We start from the raw sequence: 24,003 nt of genomic DNA on the forward strand, positions 1-24,003 counted from the left end.
ATCAAAGTGCTGATCTGTTAGCACTCTCACTGACCTTGTAGGGAGCTCTTGATGGGATGCAATAGAAAGATAGTATAAGATAAGTATCCTGGGTGGCTCAGTCAGTTAAGCAACCAACTCTTGATTGCTGCTCAGGTCATGATCTCACAGTTTGTGATTTCAAGCCCTGCTTTGGGCTGTGTGCTGACAGCATGGAGCCTGCTTAGGATTCTCTCTCTCCCTCTCTCTTTGCCCCCCTTTCTCTCTCACAAAATAAACAAATAAACATTTAAATAAAAAAAGGGTAGGATAAGGAATTAGCAAATGATGTTTAAGAATATTGTAAACTTTTCTTGATTTTTTTTTTATTTAAAAAAATTTTTTTAAAAAATATTTATTTATTTTTGAGACAGGGAGAGACAGAGCATGAATGGGGGAGGGTCAGAGAGAGGGAGACACAGAATCTGAAACAGGCTCCAGGCTCTGAGCGGTCAGCACAGAGCCTGACGCGGGGCTCGAACTCACGAACCACGAGATCATGACCTGAGCCGAAGTCGGATGCTTAACCGACTGAGCCACCCAGGTGCCCCCTAAACTTTTCTTGATTCTAATAAATACTTAAGTGAACTCTTTTCAGAATTCCTTCAAAGTCTGTTAATTTTTTCACTCTTTAGCTCAAATCAGTAATGTTTTGGTGGACCATGTTTTCACAATCTTTTTTTTTTTTCCTTTCATTTAATGAATGAACTTTAATTTTTTTTTCCCACTTCTGGCTCCTGGTTCAGTTTTTGTGCTATAGAGGGAAAAACTATGGTAGTCTCCTAAGTACAAAAGAGTATTATAATTATAATAATCATTCTTAAAACACTTATTGTATTATTGAAGCTTTGTCCTGAAGGCTTCTCAGAAACTTTGGTTTCTGTTGCCCTTATTCTTTGGGGAGCTGGATTTAAAACCTAGCCAGAAATTCATCAACATTCTACTGTATTTTTTGGAGTAGCTGAAGAATTGCTTAGTTTGAACTTTAGTGTTCACATAAAAACACGATTTCACTGAGAGATGAACTAGTTTTAAAAACATGAAGCAAAATATGATTTAACTGTGTGTGTGATTTGTCAATTTCCCCATTTGGTTGGTTTTCTGCTGCCTGCAAGATGGCATATTGACATAACCCATAAGCTCAACTGGGAGAATTTATGATAATATTAATGACAGTGGATTTGACTGTAACTTAGAAAGAACAATCCCTGTTTTAAGGGTTTTCAAAGAAGTGAGGTGTTTCTAAGGAAGAAAGTTTAGTAGTGTGATTTAGCAAACTGCTTTTATTGCTGTAAAATAAAGCTATAGTCTTAAAAGAAAAAAACACCCTCTGGAGTTCTCTTTACATTAGTGGTACTCCTTATTAATTAGCTGGATATAGTCTTTTAAACCAGTTTCTTTTTGGGGGGTAATAACTGGATTAATAACCATTATATAACCATTTAAGAACTTAGAAGTGGCTTTTTCCGTTCTTGAATGCTGTTGAACTTCCTGCTTGTAAAATATGATTTTGAACAGATTATTGGTAGTAAACCCACCTTTAAGTTGTCCCTTTAGGTCACAACCAGCTCATAATCACATGCTTTCTAGAATGGACCATCTGGCCACCTACACATTGTAAAAGCAGCTTGAGAGGTGGAGTGCTAGTCATTCCTTGCAAACTTAGAGTTTCTTACTTTGGGGCCAACTTTGAAGATGGTCTTCCCATCCTTCCCACTTCTTAAAGTACCTTATTTATTTGGAATCTAGGTTTTCTTTATCATTTTTGGAAAAGAGAGAAATTTAAAAAATATAATAAGCTAATGTCAGGAATTTGTTCAAGATAGCAATTTTCAGAGCATGACAAAGTCAATTCATACTCTGTAGTTGCTTGGTTGCATGCTTAATAATCAATCCTTGAGGACACCAGATATATTTAGGGTTCCTTGAGTTACTGTGACTAGTATTTTTCCAATATTTCTTATATTGAACATAGCTATTGCTTTCCCATAATACCAATCTTTCTTAGAAAATGTATCAACCACTTTCTTCTTGGCTCCCTTTGCTGCCTTTTGTAAAGCACTTGTTCTTGCTAACCACCATGGTGTTGCTCAGAGAACCAATAGGGTGTGTTTCTTGTAAATTCAGTTTAAAAATTTTGGCAAGATGATACTGTCTCATTTTTTGTTACTTTAGCAGCTGAATAGAATTTCATTAAATGGATGTGTAATTAAAAAAATACTCTCAGTGGATGGACACTGGGTTCTTTCTCATCTTAAAACCTCTTTTAAACATATGGGAATATACTTTGGTGAAGAAAAGGGAATATTCAAAATTTGCTTATGTTTTTCATCTTCCTTGATCAGTTCTGTTGAAGTGCTGAATACTTTTTATGTTTTCTTTCATCCTATAGCAAACCCAGACGGTTAGCATTCATTTGTGTGAAAGACACCAGTTTAAGACCAAGGCAAATACTTGAATCTCAGTGTGATTACTATTAAAGCCATTAAAAGTGTCATCATCAAATGCTGGAGTGTTTTTGCACTACTCCAGTCTGAAGACTTCTCTGAAACTGGGGATTGCAGATCAGCTGGTGGAAGAACTCTAGGAGCTCTAGCTTCCTCATGAGATAGTGGAAAACCTTTATTAGCTCCTGGAGCCTGCCCCATCTTTCGGTACCTTTAGGATCATTAGATTAGGATTTATTAGAGTAGACTATTCATGTTTGTATTCTTATTTGCAGGATTTTAAGAACTGGTCTGGACTGAAGAAAACATGTATTATAGAATACCTTTTATATGATTATTTGCTTTTATACACTTCATACTTTTCAAGAACTCATAGTTTGCTTCTAATTATGAAAGAGGTACATTTAAAAATAATCATAAAATTACTTTCTTAATGGCTGTTGCATTCCTTGATCCTAGACTATGAAAATCTTATTGCTATAATTAAGGCAGAATTTGAAATTGAATATTAAACAAGTTGTAGCAAATTGAAGGATTAGTTTACTTTCTTAAGAAAATCATTTGTTGAGAGAGTTCTTCAAGGGAAGTGATCATCATATCCAAGTCACCAAACTCTTTACGAGAAGAATTGAAACTGAAAAATGTTCCATGGGAACAATATTCTTATTTAACTACATAATTACAGAAGGCAATTCTCATAATTCAGCCAGACCTAAGTACTTAGTGTGGCATATTGTAAATTTTCAAAAAATATGTTTCTCATATATTTGGTAGTAAGTATATTTAGTTCTTCAGAATACTATAGGAGCTGGTAAATGACCATTCAGCTCTAAAATATAATTTTGTAGGAAAAACATAGAAAATATTCCCCAAGGAATTATAGGACTAAATTCAATAAAAATTAGTAGCTAAAGGCATTCAGTTTTTTCTCTTGATAAACTGCCAAATATTTATTTTCATATACTATTTCAACATATAAGAAGTAATGAATGCTAGATAAAGGATATAATCATTGAACACTTATAGAGCATATAAACATATTTGCATGCTGACTGGGAAGTAAATTATACTGCTGGGTTTGAACTGATGTGCTGATTCAATTCAGGTTCATCAACATGATAGAATATATTCCAGTTCTAGAAATGAGAAAGAATATTCACATGCAGGTCATGGTGTAACATAGTAGTAATAAAATGTATTAATTGGGCCAGAAAACTCAGATATTGGACCGTAGAAGCAGAATCACATAGGTGGAAATGCTGTATAATCTAAGTTCTCTGAACGATTCCCACATATTTGCTATTGGATAAAATTTCTCTGTGATCTACGCACTAATATTTCAACCAAGACTCTTATTTGTTGTTTGAAGTATATAAAAAAACAGATTTTCTTGGGACATTTTTTTGTTATATTTACATGCAGAAGTCCAAATAGATTGCTAGATAATTTGAGAAGAGACATTTTTAAAAATTCTTTTTTAATTTTTTCAATGCTTATTTATTTTTGAGAGAGAGAGAGAGAGAGAGAGAGAGAGAGAGAGAACAAGCAGAGAAGAGGCAGAGAGAAGGGGAGACACAGAATCCGAAGCAGGCTCCAGGCGGCTAAGGGGGCCATCTACTGTAGAACAGTACTGTGTCTGGAAAAAAGTAGGTAGTAGTTCTAATATGTGATGCACAGTGTGAACACATGCATGCAGTATTTTAGTGAGCTTTAAAGGAAATATTGACAAACTAGAGCACTTCTAGAGGATTGTGATGAGGATGAAAAGCATCTGACATTTGTCTTGTAGGAATAGTAGCAGAAGAAAATGGGAGCATTTAGCTTGAAAAGGCAAGAGCTAGAGATGGTGGTAGTGACGTTAAGGAAAGCAAGGTGGTAGTCTTCAAATGTGTAGTGGACCATTTATACTTAAAACTACAGGGTAGAACTTGGATCCAGGAAGGAAAAATTAACAGGGAACAAATCTTTGCATTTCACTGACCCCTGCCCTTCATCCTGCTCAACAGCAAGATTGTTTAAAAATGGCTTCATTTTGATGTGATGGGCTTCTTATCATTGGGAGAGTTCAAGAATTACAGTATGGTAATTATGAAATGCCTATTATGTGTCAAACTTTGTTAGGTGAACGAAATAATATGATGTAATCTTTATCCTTGAGAGCTTATCATCTAGTAAGAGGAAACACACATGTAATAAGCATAATTAAATGTTATCAGTTCTCTGAGAGCAGTCTGTGTGGAGAAGAGTCATCTAGGGAAGACTTTATGGGAGGAATTAACTTTGAGTTTAACAATGCATAGGTGTTTGCTAGTGGAGGGAGTTTGAAAGGAAGGAAAATGTTCACACAATGTCCTGTCAAAGACTTTGTAGGAAGGCTTTTACCTTTGGCATCAGTGTGCTACGTAGATAACCCTTATGGCCCGTTATAGTTCTATAACTCTACCAAGTGATTGCCTTCTTAAAAAACTTTACAAAGAGAGAAACCTAACATTGCATTCTATTCTTACTTTTGTCTTGGGTTGAATAGAAATTGTCATTTCTATTAATATTTCTTGTATAAAGGGTGAGGGAGACAGAATCATTAAAACTCTTTGGGAAATGCCTGTTGGCATTAAAGAGCACTTGTTCCAAGTGAAGACAGATTCCCTCTCCAGTCCTCTTTTCTTCTCCCTCGGGCATCTCTGCATATTCTATAGTTGACTACATTCACTGTTCTTTATTCTGTGTGGCAAGATGTTACAAAGAGGGTCACTCATATCTCTGTGTCTTGCTTTGTGCCCAGACACACTAATCTTTTTGTTAAGCCATGGTTGGTCACCTCAGTCTAAACCCTATGAAACCTCTCAGGAAAAGTGGCTTGAGATGAACTTTTTGTGACAGACAGCCATCAGTTCAAAGCCTGTGCAGTGTCAGGGTTGAAGGAAACTATAATGGTCCATGAGAAGAGGCTCACAGGGGGTCCCTTTTCAGGGCAAAAGGACAGATGTTTTTCTCTACTTGAGATATACACAATACACAATAGTTCCAGTACTTGCTTCTCAACCATGCTGCATGCACGCTTTCTTCATGATGGGAATGTACACTTTTTATAGACCCAGTGGGAGGAAATTTACTCATTGTTACTGTTCTTTTCAGCTGTTTTGTTGGTAGGCTAAGACTGTCCTTTTGTAGAATGACAAAAAGGGGATTTAGTAAAACATTGGCTCCATAAAAAGGGCCATTGTATATACATGTACCTTCTGTGTAAAAACTAATTTTCTATGTTAAACACAATCAAAGGAAAGTTCAACAACCAATAACTCTGGGTCTCAATTATTTGTGGTACGAGATATCAATGGTTTTTACTGTGCTAACACATACTGAAATTTTTCATAGAGAAAGTTAATTATCTCTGTGTTATATAAAAAGATATACAATTTAATGTTCCTAGACAATTCGTATTATAGCCATGTGTTCTGCACTAACCTACTTAAATAGTCATTATACCAGTTTTACTTGCTGAATTTAGTAATTATTTTCTGGTTATATATAGAATATGATTTTCCCATTAATAGTTTCAAGAACCTTAAGTACTTAATTTAATTCTAACAAGGAAGAGATGGTTTTATATATTTCTCTGAATATTTTAGCAAAAATTAACTGGTAAGATAATTTGTAGCATTTTTAAGAGATTGCCTCATTCCCCTAGGTCATTTTGGCATATTTTCTATGTATTTAATAATATTAATATAAAATACTTGCTGAAAGAATCTTTATATGTGTTTGTTGTATGGAAGATAATTATCTGTTTTCCATAGTTGTCAACTAATCTGTAGAAATGATTTCTTCCTTTGTAAACCAGACTAAAGCTAAAGAAAGTAGCTGTTAATTTATTAGAATCTTATTAAATTATCTATTTTTCTTTTAATTTCTTTTTGTTATATCCAAAATTGGAAATTTGAGATGAAAGTAATCTGTACATAGAAAATTAGGATTTCTTAATTAGAAAATCATAGAAGTAGATTTTGAATTGAATTTTGATTATTAAGAATTTTTAAAATAAAAAAATAAAACAACTGATAGGAAAATAAAAGATGCCTTGAAAAATTTGGGATCATGCCGTGTATATATAATGAAACATAATACACAATGATTGATCTTTTAAAATTAATTAATTAATTTTTTACTTTACATCCAAGTTAGTTAACATATACATGATGATTGATTTTTAAAGTGAGTGGTACTGATTGTAGGTGCTATGAATTCAGAGGAGAGAGGATTCAGATCTGTGTGTCAGGTAATGCTGCTATTTATTTATTTATTTATTTATTTATTTATTTATTTAAATTCAAGTTAGTTAACACACAGTGTAGTCTTGGCTTCAGGAGTAGAACTCAGTGATTCATCGCTTACATATGACACCCAGTGCTCATCCTTAATGCCCTCCTTAATTAATGCCCATCATGCATTTAACCCATCCCCTCACCCATCTCCCATATAGCAACCTTCAGTTTCTTCTCTGTACTTAACAGTGTCTTATGATTTGCCTCCTTCTCTGTTTTTATCTTATTTTTCCTTCCCTTCCCCTGTGTTCCTCTGTTGTGTTTTTTAAATTCCACATATGAGTGAAATCATGTGATATTTGTCTTTCTCTGACTGACTTATTTCACTTAGCATAATACCCTCTAGTTCCATTCAAGTAGTTGCAAATGGCAAGATTTCATTCTTTTTAATTGCCGACTAGTATTCCATTGTATATATAAACCACATCTTCTTTATCCATTCATCAGTTGATGGACATTTGGTTCTTTCCATAATTTAGCTCTTGTTGGTAATACTGCTATAAACATTGAGGATGCATGTGCCCCTTTGAATCAGCACGGGTAATGCTGCTTTTTCCTATGTATTGAAGAAATGCTCTTTGAAAATTCTTTAGTTTATTTATTTATATGTATGTGTGTATAACTAAAATTAGAATTTTTAGGTTTATAATTGATCTCACATTAACTATATCATTAACTATATGATCTCTATAGCAACCTGGACAGCAGATACAACAGTGACTATCATTATTTTCATATAAGAAAACTGAGGCCCAGTGGTAATGCCACTTGCCTAAGAAAGAGGTGTCAGCCTTTTCTTTTTTCTGATTCTTAGTATAGGTCTTCTGATATACACAGTGACGATTTCCTTAAAATAGGATTGTTGATACATGAGAAAGATTGTCTGTAGTACTTGAAATAATATTGGAAACTCTTGGGCAGACATAATTGCTTGTGACCAACTAATTATATCTATTAAGAAGTAATAGTTATATAAAAACATTGTTTTGACAACTTGGCATTTATTATCTTCTAGCAAGAAAGAAATACAAAGGTAGCATTAATTTTCTATATATTAATGATTATTTAACAGCCTAATTTACTGATGTAGTTCACTGCTGATTGGGTCCTTCCACAGGACCGTATAATGCTCTGTGTGGCTCTTAGCTGGGTTTCTACTTTGTGTCCTTGCCTGGAATGTTCTCTACTCTTGTTCTCTGCCTGGCAAGTGCCCACCCTTCCTTCGAGAACCACTCAAGTATCAGTCCAGATGATAAGGCTCTAGGCCCAGTTAGAAGCTCCATGAGGGCTTGATAGATCATTCTCATAGTAATAACCTCTTCAAATCTCAGTTATTTATTTCTGGGCCTATCTAGTCTACCCAGTGGCTCCCTCACAGTTCATACTCAGTATGCATTTGATAGAAAAACTCTGCTTTCAAAGAACTTAATGAAGAGTTGGAAAGTAAATACAAATATCAATGAACTCATATTATAGAGGTGATTATTTGATTAATCCTAGATAATACTCTCTTAATTACCTCTGTTTCTATATCCTATATGTATATGTGTGTGTGTGTGTGTGTGTATAATTTATTGTCAAATTGGTTTCCATGCAACACCCAGTGCTCATCCCAACAGGGGCCCTCCTCAATGTCCATCAACCACTTTCCCTCTCTCGCACTCCCCATCAACCCTCAGTTTGTTCTCAGTATTTAAGAGTCTCTTATGGTTTGCCTCCTTCTATATCCTTTAATGGAGTTGGATTAAATGATTTCCAAAGTAAATGGCCTTACATGGCCAAATTTGACCTTATATGGCTTTTAAATTGCTTTAAAATTTGGCCATGTAAAGGCAGTGACAATTTGGTATATTTTAAAAGTGGCATGTAGAAAGTGGTAGTTTATTTTCACACTTTTGCACATATTAATGAAAAACTTCACCACCCTGCATAATTTTATTGTGTTGCATATGGAAATAAACTTCTTTATTCTTAACTGTTCAAAAATTTACAAAAATACACCGCATGACAACATGAGTCAGAATTTCCTGAAAAAAGCATTTACAATGAGAATGTTGAATTTTGGAAGATTTGGGATTCCTTTCCCTGCTAATTCTTTGAAAAAGTTTAGCATGAATGCTGTAAAAGTTATATATTTACTCCCAAGTTCTCAACCCCATCTTGAAATTTGAAATAAAAAGGAACTCACTAGTATGAAAAATAACTATGATGTCCAGAGTTGAAGTTTTTTATATAAAGAACTCCCTTGAAAGGTGCTGGTCAAATTTCTCTTCTGCATAGTTCATAGCATGTAACTGGTACTCAATAATATTTAATATAATGAATTACAAAGGCTTTGAAAATGTAGGCCTCTGAAGACCAAATCCAAGATGGTAGATGGGATTTTCACATTACTGTGAGGACAAGGTAGAAGTTGACATAGTTGGTCTCCTGGGGGTGCTTCATCACATAAGTAAAAGAGCTATATTCACCTAATTTATTTTAGGAAAGACTAAAGGGAAAGACTATTCTGTTTAATAGCCACTTACTGAAGGCCAAAGAGAAAAGAAGACCAGGGGAAATAAAAATATCATTTTCAGCTAGGTAAAATAGGATTTAGTACACTGTAACTTTGGCATTTTCTCTCCCAACTTCTTTTAACAGTCAACATTATTTTACTTGTCTTCATTAAAATTATGTTTTAGCTTTGCTTTTTTTTACATTATTAGGAATTTTAAATTTAAGTCTTTTTGAGTAAAAATAAGAATAGAAAGAAAAATAACACCGTGTTCTAAATACAAAAAGAAAATGTTATTTTCCACTGAGATAGCTGTGGTGTAGTCAGTGGGAAGAATTCAGGCTTGGAACTAGATAAACTGGTCCTAATTCTTGCTCTGCTACTTACCAAGTGTTTGGCCTTGAGCAAATTACTTAAATCGTTTTAGCCTTGGTTTTCTCATCCATAAAATAAAAATATTAATATCCATGAAGAATTAGAAACAATGTACAGTAGCCATCCAGTATAATGCTGCCACATAGGAAGGTATTTAATAAATGGAATATAATAATTGTACTGGCTAAGTCTTAGATAATTATAGTCTTTAAATTCTAGTTTTTATTGAAAAAATTATATACCCTAGATTTTTCAGTGACTAACACAGGGTCTGACACATGGCAGCATCTCAATAAATATTTATTGAGTAAATGAACTAGTATAATTTTGTGCAAAAAGTGTTTGGTCACATACATATACCATTCGTGTCATGTAGTATAAATATGAAATAAAGATATTTAAGGAAAAACTCAAGGGTGGAGAAGTACCGCCAAATTCCTGAACTATCATAAAGCAGTGCTGGATTATATCCTTCCAGGGAAATCTCCAGAAGAGGGACCTGCCCCTCAAAACTTTACATATTTATGTGAATGGGTCCAGAGGCAACAACAGTGAGATAACTGTGAAGGTTAGAATCGAGAGAAGCCTCTTGGTTGATGAAGTGATCTTAGAAAGGGGGAGTCTTTGGATCTCAAAGGTCAGGCAGGTTGTGCTCCTACTGAGCCCACGCACACCTGTGGGGCCAGCTTTTTGCTGAGCCTTGGGACACGTGGGTTTGTTCCCCCTGAGCAGTGGAAGTAGTCCAATTTAGTAAATACACTTTATGGTTCATATATATTAGGTTATCATATTGGTCTGTAATCTTTTGCTGTTTCATAAACAACAGGATTAAATTTGTGCATGTCTTTGGTTTCATACATTTAAGTTTAGACTATTTTGTTATTTTTGATTGGGTTACACCTTTGATGTACAAGAATAAAAAGGTAAGAGAAGTCTTTCCCACCCTATCGCTAGGCTAAACTGCTCATCTGTCACAGTAACCTATTACTTGCGTATCTTTCCAGAGGTGATCTATATATGCAAGTATGAATGTTCCATATGCTTTATAAACTTGGACAATGGTCACCACTTTCTGACCTCATAACAGCAGTAATTTACAACATGAAAAATACATAAGCATTGTGATTAAATGTACATAAATACATTCTATTTAACAGTGTCTTAAAAAGAAAACAAAACAAAGGAAACACTCAAATAATTGCCGACATCTTCTGGTCACTGAAATCTCTTAACATATATGGTGTTACCTGTGGTGAAAATAATCATGCTTTGTTAAAATAATGTTGTAATATATTACAGATAATCACACTTTTTGTTTAAAAAATGTCCAAACATGAGTTTTAGTGGGATGATTTACATACAGTCCAGATTTTATGGTAAATTAAGTTCAACATTTAAAGTTTTAGATTTTTCCCCAAACGATCTCTTCCACAATGCACATGTTTTCCATACTAATGAAATGATCCTGATGAATGGATGTCATAAGTAAGAAAAGACAATATGGGCTTAATCCAAGCCTCAGATGAAGTCAGATTTGATTAAAGACTTTTTAGCCTGTTTTATACTGTGTTGTCCATAAAGGAGATATACAAAGCCATGATGACTAAAGGAAAAAAAATGAAGTGAATGTTTACTGTTTAATTATTATGCTCAAAACTGACAATGGAATTTTGTTTAGTTTGATAAGGGACATGGAACGTTAAAAACTTATAGTTTCTTTGACTTTTTTTTTCTTTTTAGATCCCTGGACCTTTATATACACAGTTGAATAGGAAAGAACATTTAATGTTTTGAATATGAAAATGATTTTGTTTACTATGAGTTTGGAAACTTTTATTTAAAAAACAGGTAAATTTTGGTTTTAATCTGATTTATTAGGCCCTCTTATTTTGCCAGCTATAGGAACGAGAATTTGTTGTATTTGTCACCAGTAGTGCTAAATGAATAGAGGTTTCTGACAAGATATTCGGAAAGGTGATGAAGTTGACCATTTTTAACAAACCCACAAAAAACTCTTTAGATTTTTTTCCCATCTGGTTTTAAGAGCTGTAGCTCAGCATTTGGTTCATTAGTTTCTTCACTATGTGATTTAGGATGATCTCAGATTCAAGTGATGCAGTTTAATCTAATTAAGACATAATGTAGAATAAGTGTGGAGTGCAATAGTGAAGGCTCTCAGAGGACTCCCAAAAGGCTGACAGTACAAAAGTCATGGGTTGACTTTATAATGATAATTGCTACTTGGTTTTTGCTTGGAAGAAAGATGTAATTTAACTGTACAGAAAGAGATTTGTATCCACAGTTTTTGTCTTTATTTTTTCCTATGGTTGAGAATAATCTTTATCCTCTCTTCCTACAGTGAATACTTTTTAAAGATGGTAGATGTGTATAAACATTATAAATTGACAAGGTCATGCTGACTGGTCAGGAGGCAACAGTTTATGAAAGCCAACCCTAGAATATTAATACATTCTGTTCTGGCCTTCTCATCTTGATAAGTTTAGTGTCAATCACATAAACAATCTAGAAAGTATATTTTGGGATCAATGGAGCATTTTTAGGATCCTGGAAGTTGTGTTGAAGGCATCAGATTGATACTGGCATTCTTTCTTCAAACCACTCCATTGTGTGTGTAGATTCTGAGGTCATTCGTCTTTAGCTCATTATTTCCAGAGAATAATTGTAGCCTGTCCACTTCCTCAACTGCTCATCCATAGCCTTCCAAGCAAATAAAAAAAAGTAACAGCTGATATTTATTATACTATGTACCAATCATTGTTTTAACTCTTTTACATGTATTATCTCAGTTAATCTGCATAACAACCTATTATCACAATTTCGTAGATGGGATAAATGAACCCCCAAGAGGCTAAATAACTTTCACATATCACATAACTTTTAAAGGTGGAGGCTAGTTCTCTCTGATTCTGGAATTCAATGTTTTAGCTCCTGACTATTATATCTATACTCTTGAAGAGAAGACCCTATTAAAAAAAGCTTTGACAAATGAAATGTTTGGAGGTTATAGCAGGAAAGATGGGTAGGGAATTGAAAAGTACTGGGGAGAAGAGAAGGACTAGAAAAGCATTGTTAATACGAAAGGAAAGGGCTTGATTGTAGTTTCTGTTGTTTTAAACATGTATTATCAATAAAATTTGATACATCGTTTACTTATTTTCTTTTTTTTTTTGATTGACTTTCTCAGTGCTTACCCTCTTAATGTTGCCTCTTTTTAATAGCCTTTTAGCAGGTAGATAATCAGAAAAAGTAGATCAACTATTCTGAAAGTAAAATTTAGGAGGCCTGGTGGAATGCAGCATAGGGCCATAACAGTGGCTATTCTGGAGAAGAATCCTGACATTGGCATTCTGAAGTTGTTTTATCGTCAATTCTTTGTATTGTTCAAATGACATAAAACACAAACACTTTCTGCCCCTTTTTAGTGTATACTGTTATTAAATCAGGAAAATGCATGCAAGAATAGGCATTTATTGCCTTAATTATAAGTTCATTTTAATTGAAAAAAAGTGTAAGGAAAATTTCACTATTAATTGAAAAGAAATACTAAAGAGAAAGCATAGTTGGTTTGCTTAAAGTAAGAAGTGCAGTTTAAAATTGTCCCTTGGCCTTTAGCTCAGAGTATTTACTGCAGATATGATCATTAGTCCAAAGTTTTAGTCCATGCTTAATAATTTCCAGTATCTCAGTTCTCTAACTTTAATAGATAGGTTAATAGATTAGAGTAGGAGAGTTGAACTGATATAGCTCATGGTTTGCCATGAAAACTTGAAGATTTTCTAATTAAATACTGGATGATCAGTGAGCTTTGCACAGCTTACTAAATCATGAATTTTTCCATCTTAGTGACATTGTTAAAATTGGAAATGTCAAAAATGTCTGACCAAGATTGTGATTCATGGACTTGAATCTGAACTTGCTTTCAATTTTCTTTATTAAAAAAAGACATTATAGATAGATTAACTAGAAATTATGGTGCATACCTTTTAACCTGTGTTTTAGCAAGACTGTCTTTCGAAGTTGGAAAACATTAACTTCCTTCAACAAAGGTGCTTTTGATCACTACACAATAAAATAAAATTAATTAATTACCCAACATCAGGGGCAAAAACTATATGGTCTAAAACAGTAGAAGTCAGAATTCATTATTGTGAATGGGTGGGATTGCTGAAGATGTTTGTGAACCTGGTGATTCCAATAATACCACTGCTGAATTTCATTTGAAATCTCCTTAGAAGGTTTGATCAGTAGGCCTGATCTCTAGTTGGACATCTCAAAGTCAAAATGGTTCAGATTGAATTTATCATACCCCTTTCCTCATCTAATTTGCTCTTTCCACTGTACTTCTCTCAGTGAATGGTGGTCATTGTCCAGATCAGTCACTTGAGAACTATCCTTGACTCCCCCTGCATTCCCTATAACTTTCATTCACCAACTGCTATCTGTTCTCCTCCTAAATTTCTCAGGTCTGTGTACTTTTCTCTGCTCCTTCTACTGCTACTCTAGTCCTGCCCACTAGTATCTTTCTTTGGCTGATGGTAACAACCTACTGACTGCTTTTTCCTTCTATGTTACTGCTCTTCTCCAGTCTATTTTCCACACCATAGCCAGAATGCTTCTTCTAAAGTGAACCTGTTAAATACTGAAACAAATCCAAACGTGAACGTGGGTAACAAGACGTTTGGTGGGCCTTATCTAGTGCAGTATTTTCTATTCTCTCCTGTTGTATGCTCTTTTCAACCTTTGGACCTTTGCCTTTGATATTATAGGAGGCTCTTCACTCTCCTCAGCCCTTAGTTACAGCTTAAATTTCTCTTTCTTCCTGAAGTTTAAGTTCTCCTGTTTATGTGCTTCTGTCGGATTCCATAGAACTCAGTATTTAAAAAATGCATTTATAATCCTTTCTTGTTATTTCTTGTTGGATGGTTTGTTCCATTAGATTCTAAGGTACATGTGGGAAGGGACTCTCTCTTGTTCATCTTTGAATGCCAAGAGTTTTTATTGTTGGCCCATAAAAGACATTCAGTAAATACTTATTTAATGAAACAATGATTAAGGTGTACTTTTTTTTTTTGTAGAGTAGTATCTCTTATGTTACTGTGCAAAATACATTCTCAAGGTAGTAAGAGATAAGAGAATTTAGAAAATGTAAGTAGTAAAGCACATAGGGCTCAGTGATAGAAAATGAGGAAATGATGTAGTATAAAATTCCAGAGGCAGAGTGGGCTTTTTTATTTTTTTATTTTTATTTTTTTTATTTAAAAAAAAATTTTTTTTTTTCAACGTTTATTTATTTTTGGGACAGAGAGAGACAGAGCATGAACGGGGGAGGGGCAGAGAGAGAGGGAGACACAGAATCGGAAACAGGCTCCAGGCTCTGAGCCATCAGCCCAGAGCCTGACGCGGGGCTCGAACTCACGGACCGCGAGATTGTGACCTGGCTGAAGTCGGACGCTTAACCGACTGTGCCACCCAGGCGCCCCCAGAGTGGGCTTTTTTAAATAAATAATGTTCAAGTTATCAATTGATGCATCAACCTCATACCAGTTTTCAGTAGAACAGAATCTGTAGTTTTCCACAGTAAAAGATTGTAGAAACCAAGAAACTTCAAATTAGACAGTTGTTTCTAGTATCCAACCTAAATTTCTCTTCACTGTAACATAAACTTGTTTCTGATCTTTCTTAGATGAAATTAAGAGGTCTGTACATACACTTCGGATATTACCAATTTTTTCCTGTTTTCCTCTAATATCCAAGAGTTTTTTTCTCCCTTTCATACCAATCTTATTTTCTAATCTTTTAATTATTTTTATTACTAGTATTTGAACCTTTCTGACAATGTCACCCTTTAAGTCATAAATGGGGATATTCAAAACCTGACAAGTATTGAATACAATGAAAGAATTACTACCCTTGAAAGTAAATTATTGTATTCTTTTGAAATATATCTCCGGCAGATCTCCATACGATACACTGTAAAGGATTTCATAATGTGCAATTAAAATAAATTATTCCCCTTAGTCTGAAAGGTTTTGATGGACAAATTGCCAGAAAAATCCTTCCTTCTAATAAAATATGGTTTTGTATAAAGTTATAAAATCACTTTGTGTGATCCACGGGCATGTTAATATCTATATGCTTATTTCAGTGTTTTTGTCCAGATTGAGCTTAATTATGATTCTTTTGTCAAAGAAACTCTAAAGGAAGTAATATGTATTTTGCAGATTGCAGGATACTCTGTTTGTTTGTTTGTAATCAGTAACTTTTGCTAACGAATTGAGACGAGCATCTCTTTCAGGCTTGCCGTTGTTAAAAATATAGAGTATGATGCTTTATTATATAGCATCATCATTTTCTCAGTAGTTAAAGTTGATTATGGTTAAGATGGGAGATTTTTAGAGCTTGCATTATATCATACATTTAAGAATATAGTGGGTATATATATGAGAGATGAAGAAATGCTCTGAACATGAACAGGTCAGAAATCAAGATCAGGCTGACCATAAGTCATGTTATCTTACCACTCATTCTTACATCGACGAACAGTGCCTTATTATAGGGGACCAGAAGGCAAAGAACATAGGCCAAGGATATTTTAAATTGCTATATCAAAATGTTAGATGAGTATACTATTGTTGCCTTGTTGACAGTTTGCTATGAGAATACCTTGGCAGATGCCTACAGAGATGCTCAAGAGGGAAAATGCTGCCTGTTAGAGGGGAACACAATTTCTTTTTGTCTAAAAGTTGATTTCAATTCAAGAAGTATTTATTTAGTGCTTACAATATGTCTAGCGCTAAACTGTGTACTATAATAAATGCTATTAAAATTTTCCTTTCTTCTGATGATAACTTTTAAGATCTAGTCTCTTAGTGACTTTCAAATATATAATATGTTGTTAACTGTAGTCACCACCTGGTTTTATGTTTTTATTTGTTTGCCCAGTGATTCAATCACAGATGAGTCTCAGATCCTACTTTAACAAACACTGCTTTATTTTTCACTTTCCTGCTTCCCTAACACAGCATTCCTGATAAATCCTACCCTTACTTATTTCTTCTTTGGACTCTAGAGTGGTATATTGACTTCTTATGTGGTTTTTCTTCTGGCAACGTTATTTATTTCATGTGGTTGTAACTCAGTTCTGAAACAGATTGAACTCTCTTGGGAAGAACACCATGTCTTAAACCATGTAACCAGTAATATTAATAAAAATTATTTAAATAGTATTATCATGAAGAATGCTATTTTTGACTTTTAGAAGTTAAAGGTAATTAGATCTCAAAGACATATAATACTTCAAAATACTATAATTTGAAATAAGGCTGCTTAAACATTTCTATGGTTTTTATTAGCTTTTAGTTTACATAGGAAATTTCCCTTGGTTTATTTTTAAAATGATTATAGTAGTAACAGTAATTTGTATCATTCTTTATAATTTGTAGATTAAATTTAGATATAGAAATGAATTGGCTAGAACTTCCTGCTTCAATTAAATTTTGAAAATCTTTTTCTTTCAGTGTTGACTTTTTTCCTCCCTAGATTATGAAGGTAATACGAGCTTGCATATAAGAATTTATAGAAGAAAGAGTTCTACCAACCCAAGGCAATGACTGTTAATGTTTTAACGTGTTTCCTTTTAAAGCAATGTTAAATGTTTTTATGTAGTTGAGTTCATATGCTATAGATAATATTTTTCTTTCAGTTAACATTATTTAGTAAATATTTCCTATGTTATTAAAAGTCTTTATAAACATCATTCTCAGTATTTACATAGTAAAGATATATCATGATTTATAAAATATGTCTACCTATTTAATATCTGTTTTTTCCTTAGACATTTAAAAAATAGTATAGCTTTAAGTAAAACTTTTTGGAGGAGATAACATATGTTCAAAGCAATATTGGTTATTTGTATATGCAGAAATATTTTCTTAAAAAATTTTTTTAAAATGTTTATTTATTTTTGAGAGAGAGACAGTACAAGTGGGGGGAGGGGCAGAGGAGGCACAGAATCTGATGCAGGCTCCAGGTTCTGAGCTGTCAGCACAGACTCTAACTCATGAACTGTGAGATCATGACCTGAGCTGAAGTCAGATGCTTAACTGATGGAGCCACACAGGCACCCTGGAATATTTTCTTCCTGTCAGGGAGAGAATTGTAGTTCCTGTCTACAAACTTTTTCTTTTAGTCACTATGGCAATGAAATCCCATTTTTCTAGTAATTAAGAAGTATCAACGGTATATTTGGAAGACATAGATGATAGTTTGCAGCAATGGACATTGTAAATGAAAACTATTTTTTTGCTTTTGAAATTGGAAAGTTATTTCCTAAAGGGAAATAGGATTTACTATCTAAATACTTTACCAATTTTTCTCATTGTGAAAATTAGTTTGGTTTCTTTATCAGTCATTCAGTGTAACTGCTTATACGTGGGTCACCACTGACCTCCACGGAGATATATGCAGGAATCTACTCTTTGTAAGGAACTGTACTGGGGGGTGTGAGTTACTCAGAAGTGTTCTGCTCCCATCCCTGTCCTCAAGCGCCTAGCCGGGGAAATAAAACATAAGAATTGATGTATTTGAAAGTGATCTGTAAGCTTTAAAATAAATGAAAATATAGTGGGTTATATTATAATTTCAAATCTTGGTAACAATGAATTAACGTCTTACAAAAAAATAAAGATAAAAATACAAATGGAATTCAAAATTGGTAGAGCATAACTTTTGGCTGGAAGCTCAGGGAAGATGTCTTTAAAAAGGTAGTAATTGGGCTGGATTTTTAATATTATATTTAAGAATTAGATAATTTGAGAGTAGGATGATCCATCAGATAGAAGAAATAGCAAAAATACATGCTTGGAGTTATATTTTAAAGGCAGTAATTTGATAACTTCCTCATGGCATTAAAGTATAGTGGTTAAAGCAAAACTCTATGAATAGATTATATATGTTCAAATTTTGATGTCTCTACTGCTATTATTATTTTCCTTATTGTTTATGTTTGGGTGTTGTACAGTATTTGGCTGAAAAGGTAATAGAAACAATAATTTTATTGTAAATTATTAATAACAAAATGACAATAATGATGGTTAATATTTATTGGTAAATGAATACTACTGAGCACTTATTGAACAGTACAGCCACTATTTCAAGTGTTTTACACTTAATTTATTTTACACTCACACTTAATTCAATTTATTCTCAAAATAATTATATTAGGTAAGTACTAGTATTTATTCCAGTTCTACTGATAATGAACTGAGGCACATGTACACTAACTTGCCCACGGTCAAACAGCTAGTATAATGGTCATAGAGCTCATAAGATTAACCAGGGCCATACTGGGGACCAATTTATTATTTTTTTCTCTCATTAAAATTTTTTTTAATTTTTCCAGTCTTATTGAGATATAATTTTAAGGTACATAGCATAATGGGGAGCAGTTAAATATAAGAATGCATATGGGTAATGGAAAAGACTGTAAGTATGAATATTGTATGGTTAATGGAAAACCATTTTGATTTCTGCACAGAGGAGTAATATGGTCAGACTGTGTTTGAGGGAGATTAAGCTAGAAAGTATCAAGGACACAGACTGGAAGCTGTGAGACCAAGTTACTGTAGTCTTCAACTGTAAATTTATAAGGGTCTGAGGTTGGGGGAAGTGGAGAGAATGGAAAGGAAGATTCATTTGGGCTCTGTTCATAACTGGTGAGGGAGAAGAAGGCGTCAGTGATGATTTACAGGTGTTTTACTTAGGGTAATGGTGATATCATTAACAGGTATTCAATCTGTCCTTAAATATAGCCAACTCCGAATGTTTAACATTTCAGCCAACCTTTTGAAATTCTCTTCCCTTCTTTATGTTGATGACTATTGTTAAATCTTGATTCTCGTCTTACCTAACTCCTCCTCAGAGTTCTTTCCTATAGTGCACAGTCTTCAAAGTCTCAATCTGGAACTCATTTCGTTTTCTTCTACATGCCCACTTCCTTATGGAGTGTGTATGCTGTCCAGTTACCTTTAATCTGCAGGCAGTGTAACCTCATGGAGGGAGACAGAGCTGGGCCTGAAGCCCAACAACACATTATTAGCTGTGGAATAACAATGTCTTTGATCCTAGTTTGCTCATTGATAAATGACAATAATACCTACCTTATGGAGTTATGAGCACTAAATGTGTCTAGGGAAAAGGCTCAAACACAGTAGTCTCTTACCAAATTTCATTTGCTCCTTTTGTTCCCTTTCCTCCTATTCAGATATTTCCCTTTAGTTCAAGTTGCTTCCCTGATGGGGGCTCTTCCTACATTAAGAGGGATAGTCATGATTTTCTGTTGCTTGCCAGATGTTAAACTGTACATTATCATCTTTCATGGGTAAATAACACAGTGATTGTTTTTCTGTTTCAAACATGGAATGAGTTAATACTCTAAAAATATAAGATATGAACTACAAAGGGATGTAATAATAAACTGGTTTTATGCAAAATTACATTTCAGGCTGGGGGTGAAAATTTATCTTCAAATTGGATTCTTAAGTGCGATATGAAGACAAGCTGTGGGAACATGATATATGAAATATAAAATTTCCCAACCCCCTTACATATCTAGAAATTTTATTTGTACAGATGTTATGAATGATATAATGATTAATCTCTTATGTAGCAATTAGAATGGGAATTTCATTTGATTAGACAGATGCTATTGTGAAAAGAATGTACCTCAGCAAAATACCGACTCACACAGAGTGATAAGAAGCACCTTTTTTTTTGTAGGTAGATAAATGTAGATATTTGCTATGGGGAAGTAGTCACTGTGGTCAAGTTAGCTAAATTCTTGTTAGGGATTTGGATATAATCCACAGGAGACTTTCCCTTGACTCACTTAATTTTCTTGGACTCCAGTACGTCAAGGGTAAAATATTAAAAATCGTCTCAAAATAGAGATTGGGAAGAGGCTTCTGGTATGATCCAGAAGAGCCACTTCATTTTAGAGAGGAAGAAACTAGGCCTAAAGATTCAATGGGACTTACCAAAGACTCCTGGTAGTGATTGTGGCAAGTCGGAGGTCAGATGGAGCTATCTCAGTTCCCAGTAATCTTGCCTCTTTGCCACCAGAGGCCCATGGATATTAACAATACTTCAACCAAACACTGGTCTAGAAGTAAGGCCACTTTAAAACAATATGGTAAACTCCTTTGCTTTCCTGCCTAGGTTGAATCTATAGCAACAGGCGCACACACACACACACACACACACACACACACACACACACACGGGAATGCTTCAAATGTTCATATTTGTGTATATTTTCCCCATGTGGCTCCTTTCCAAAGGCTTTAAGTTCACATGGGTGAAGGTGAGATTAGCTTCGATGAACAGACAATGTGGGAACTTGGTGTGCTCTGTTCAAAACCCAGCTGTGAATTCTGAACTGTCACTTGAAATCTATAAAATAGTCATTTTACATAAGTAAGTGAAGACACAAAAATAGAATGGAATAGAAACTTTGATGTGTCCAAAACTCAAAGCAAATTTTGTAGGAGTGTGTAACAGATGTAGTATTCTTTGTGAGGCATTTATGTATGAAAGTGTCAGAAAGCATCAATATTTTGAAGTTACTAAGTGTTTTGATGAGAAAAATTTATTTGTAGTTGCTATTTTGATTTTTCATTAGCTTCTCACTTGTACTTTCCTGGTCTAGGAGAAAACCAGAAAAAAGGTAAAGAGGTTCTTTAAAACAGTCTGGTACATAATGATAAAGACTATTTGAATAAATGAGTGAGCAATGGTTCTCCTTTGTAAGGAGATGAAGTTGAGGGGCGGGGGAGAGGGCTGCACATCAGAACTCTCCAGGTAGTATTCCGAACCACAAATATTCATTCTCTTTTCCATTCTGAGACCCTCTGCCTAGGGGAGAACCGTGACTTTGGAGCAATGAGTTAAAAGAAATTTGGAAAGCACTCAAACCACGAAGCCTGTGAGATTTGCACCAAATTTTCAACTTCATTGGAGTCTGGGTTTGTTTTAGCAATGTGGTACTTTTTTGGTTTGATGATTTGAGTTTTATTTTTAAATTGAATTGTAGTATAAGAGGAAGTTACTCTTGAAATGTGAGTTTAAATATTGCAAGGATACTAGAGCAAAGTATTTTTTAGAGCAAAATAATTTTTTATCATGGTTAAGCCCAGGATTCTTGAAAAATTGCAAAAGTCTTATTTTTATTGCTCTAAGTGACACAGCTCTCCCGTCAAGTAAAAATTTCATTGAGAAGAAGGTGTTTTTCCACCCAGGCAGGATACTTATTTTTTCAATAGTGTGACTGCCAGATTTCACATCATAGAAAGAGACAGTATTTTCTTTGTCCAGTAACTCCATAATCTATCCCTAACAGATTAGATTTTGTAAGTGTTGTATTTGCATTAATGCTTTTTGAAAGTAAGAATTCCGTAAAAGCACTTAACACAGTGCCTGGTTCAGGGAGAAGCTCAAGAAATACTAATTTTCTTTTTTCCCTTTTCTTTCCTCTCAAGAGATATCCAGAAATATACAGAATTAATTTTAAAGAATTAATATATTTATTGGTGTGGAAACCCTGCCAAAAACTTAGAAAAATCTCTCTGCTGGGAAAAGTGTTTAATTTTCAAGCATATTGAGCAAAATGTGGTAATGGGCAAGCTTATTAAAGGAATTACATTAAATTCAGTTCAAATTAACAAAAGTTTATTTACTACCTACTACAAACAAGATACCTGTATAGACTTTGTATGGGATAGAAGGATGAGTACAACATTATTCTTGTGTTCAAGGAATTCATAATCCAGGGTTGGTGAAAATGAGGGGGGGCATATATTTAAAATATGATACATACACAATACACATGTATGTATGTACATATATACACACATACATATTCATATAAATACATATAAACATATACACATGTGTATATAGCACCCTGTAGAATCCAGGTTTCCAAACTTGTAACCCATTATTCTTTCCACTACACCACACCACTCTACTACTGGGTTCCCAGTTCCTCAAGCAAGAAAGGGGGTTAGTTTTTATTTTTTAAAATATTTTTTTTGAGAGAGAGATTGAGAGAGAGAGAGATAATATGCATGCACAAGCGTGGAGGAGGGACAGAGAGAGAATCCCAAATCCCAAGCAGGCTCTACGGTGTTGGTATAGAGCCCAGTGCAGGGCTGAACTCACGAACCATGAGATCATGCCCTGCGTCAAAATCAGTAGTCAGACACCTAACCAACTGAGCCATCCAGTTGGTGCCCAAGAAAGTAGGTTTTAATTTCTACCTCACATTTCTTACTGGGAGTAGCCCATAAGTCCTTCATTATAACTCCAGAACATTAAGCTTTAATAAATTAGAGCATTTGAAGGAAGTGTGCATGAATTAGCAAACTATATGAGTTATAGATTATTTATAATGAAGCATAAATTTAAAAAATTGTATCAAGTACATAATATAACCCAATTTCCTTGCTAACAAGTGTTTTGTTGGTAGAGGAAAGTAGAAATCTTCTTTTGCCTGCTTTAATGACTGTATAAGCCTCAGCATAATTAATGTTTTAAAATATTGAAAAACAGTTCACCTAGAAAGTTTGAGTGGGTCGTGAATATTTACTTTAGTACTTTTAACTTAACCTTTTTTTTAATAGATGCAAAGGTGAAGTTAAATCTCAAAATGTAGTAAATTCAGTATTATTGGCAGTGGAATTTGGATTATTACTAGATTGCACTCAAATATATAACCTTATTTATTTTGTCTCCCCATTTAGATTTAAAAATAGTTTTTAGTGTAGAGAATAAGAAAATGTTTTCTCACAAGCATTTAATCTGTGTTGGACCAAGGTGGACGACAGATAGCTCATTAATATATTCACTGTGCAAGGAACTGTGTTATGCCCTGAGGAACATGAAAATGTTGGGATATTAAACTGACATGAATCTTGGCTTCAAGTCATTTACAGTCTATTAGGAGATGACACATGTAAATAATTACAGTGGGGGATACTATGTTCCACAAAAGAGGTCCAGGTAGAGTGCTGTGAGAATTTAGAGAAAAGAGTTGTTGCTTTTGCCTGGGATGCTTTAAGAAACCTTTCTAGGGGAGCTGGCATTTGAGCTGGACTCTTAAAAGTCAGGCTGAATTTGAACAAAAGGAAGATATTTCTGGATGTTTTCCATCATGTATAGGAATTAGTCAAGGTGGTTACAATATCTAGTTCTTACTACACAGTCTGGCACCTAGTAGGTGCATACATTAATAAATGTATGCTGAATAAGTGCACGAACCTCACAGTGA

The 24,003-nt window shown here is 34.2% G+C and overlaps 1 protein-coding gene and 1 pseudogene across 1 annotated transcript in view; one reads left to right on the forward strand and one right to left on the reverse strand.

The window, feature by feature from the left end:
• The window catches only part of COL25A1 (collagen type XXV alpha 1 chain), a 460,013-nt gene that overhangs the window by 21,226 nt on the left and 414,784 nt on the right, over positions 1 to 24,003 (forward strand). The window lies entirely within an intron of this gene.
• On the reverse strand, positions 1,908 to 2,100 carry LOC128314204 (40S ribosomal protein S3a-like; annotated as a pseudogene).

Source organism: Acinonyx jubatus, chromosome B1 (assembly GCF_027475565.1).
Source record: "Acinonyx jubatus isolate Ajub_Pintada_27869175 chromosome B1, VMU_Ajub_asm_v1.0, whole genome shotgun sequence".
Classification (NCBI taxonomy): domain Eukaryota; kingdom Metazoa; phylum Chordata; class Mammalia; order Carnivora; family Felidae; genus Acinonyx; species Acinonyx jubatus.